This window comes from Adiantum capillus-veneris, chromosome 24, assembly GCF_014529385.1.
Source record: "Adiantum capillus-veneris isolate H3 chromosome 24, ASM1452938v2, whole genome shotgun sequence".
Lineage (NCBI taxonomy): Eukaryota > Viridiplantae > Streptophyta > Polypodiopsida > Polypodiales > Pteridaceae > Adiantum > Adiantum capillus-veneris.
In genome coordinates, this window is record NC_140954.1 from 1,410,539 (window position 1) to 1,412,672 (window position 2,134).

Below are 2,134 nucleotides of genomic sequence, written 5' to 3' on the forward strand. Positions count from 1 at the left end.
CCCACACAAAAGATCTCCATTAAATACTCCCTTGATGTTCTCTTTTTGTCTCTTTCTCTCACTCGAATTTACACACACACACACACATGTCCAAAAAAAAAAATCTTTAAAAAAAACGATTTTTTTTTCTTTCTTTGCTTCTTACACATATTTCACACGCATCACACGCCCCACATACTCGATGCTCGCACGCATGTACACACAATTAGACACATTTAGAGCAGATACGTCCGAGAGTTAGGTTTTGTCAGATTTTGCCAAATTAGAGTCCGATTGTACGCATAAACCTCGATATAGTGCAGATTTTGATTTTAGTCTATATTCGACGAGTTGACGAGGTTTAGAGGCCTATCACACGCCGAGAGCGCACATATGATGGCCATGACCACTTCGTGCTCTGAGTACACATTGCTCACACTTGTAGGCGAGCACAGAGGTCGGCCCTTTTACTCGGACACATATGGACATTTCTTTGTCTAGTGCTGCGCCTCCTTTGGCCCCACACAGACCCTCCAGGTGGTGTGAGTCCTTCCCGACGACACGTGGGATGGCACATATAGAGATGACTATCGCGCCACGTATGTGGTCGACCATTTGATTAGGCTAGAGGAGAAAGAGCTAGTACACATAGATGATTGCCTTGAGGCCTTCGACCATCCCGTGCAGGTTACATTACAGCGGGTAGTCCTCGAGTGATCTATATAGATAGTGCTCAACGCATATATCGATTAGAGTGTCGCACTTCTGGTAGATGCCTATCCACAGATGTTGTGACACTAGTTGGCGAGCCTTAAGACAGATGCTACATGAGCACCATAGGCACTGAGCTTTACTTTTTGACTTGTGGATTGTCGTACAATCCTCGACCAACCCAGCGCCCTACTTCGCGTAGGAGCGCCTCACCTCCTTTAGACACAGTGCCACCACCCACATCACTCAGGAAACCACCACCAGGATTCTCCTCACCTAGACTTGATTTTCCGCCAAGCGTTTCGAGCTATCACGAGTCTAGAGCGATGTACATGGCGATTGCACTTTGCGTACCACTTAGAGTGAGCCACGGATAGAGACCCAGAGCCTTCGAGACACGTACTTTAGAGAGTCTCAACCTCGACACCTTGCACCATCTAGAGACCCATGCCAGCCTTTGATGACACAGATTAGAGAGCATACGAGAGAGTCTATGACGACCACATCACCCCAGTTGAGAGCACCATAGGTAGGGCCCGGTAGATCACCCATTGTAGATATGAGTGGCCTTAGACCACTGACCCCCACCCTTCAGACATTGTCCAAGACCAGAGAGACTAGGGATAGCATGAGAGATATAGACGGTCAGATCTTGCATATAGTAGGCCTATCTCCACGAGGGGTTGCATATTATGTTGACACTTATGATCACCCCTTTGTGAGGCTAGCCACCCCACTGTGCATGATGTCTACACCTAGGCAGATTGTGACAGCCTACCCACAGGCCGATAGAGCAATTTTTATTGATGAGCTCGGAGAGCAGTATCTCTTGATTGAGACCCTTGATTTTGATGACATTGAGCGAGCACACCCAGATGACAGCCTAGACACACAGACACATCCTAGGCTAGTGGAGCTTCAGAGAAGTGAGCAGACCGTGACCTATCTAGATGAGCTTGGTCATAGGTACAGACACCTAACGAGTGGTGGATCCAGAGATCCTTCAGCCTGCCTTCTTGCATATTTGATAGGAGATCCACGTGAGTGAGTTTATAGGGATGTCGATCATGCAGTATATGTTTTGACTATAGGTCTACCCTACTCCCCTCGACTTAGACATGATGATTTATGTTTACCCACGATGACCACGCTAGCTCCACAGCTACCGAGAGCTCCGAGTCCTCGAGAGACACCACTAGAGAGATCACCTCCTAGGCATCTTTTGTCACGTCTTATTCTACCACCTTGGGAGATGCCAGATGAGGATGATAGTGTGCCACGAGAGATAGCTCCAGCACCTAGCCTGCCACCACAGGTAGAGCCCCTGAGACTAGAGCCTAGTCAGTGTATTGTTAGGGAGCCTACACCACCTACCACACTTATCCACGAGACTTCCAGCACACAACGAGAGATCTCATAGATTCATAGAGTGAGTGACTCCGAT

At 48.0% G+C, this 2,134-nt stretch overlaps 1 pseudogene; it reads left to right on the plus strand.

Moving 5' to 3' along the window:
- Positions 1 to 375: 375 nt before the first annotated feature.
- On the plus strand, positions 376 to 970 carry LOC147425821 (uncharacterized; annotated as a pseudogene).
- Positions 971 to 2,134: the final 1,164 nt, after the last annotated feature.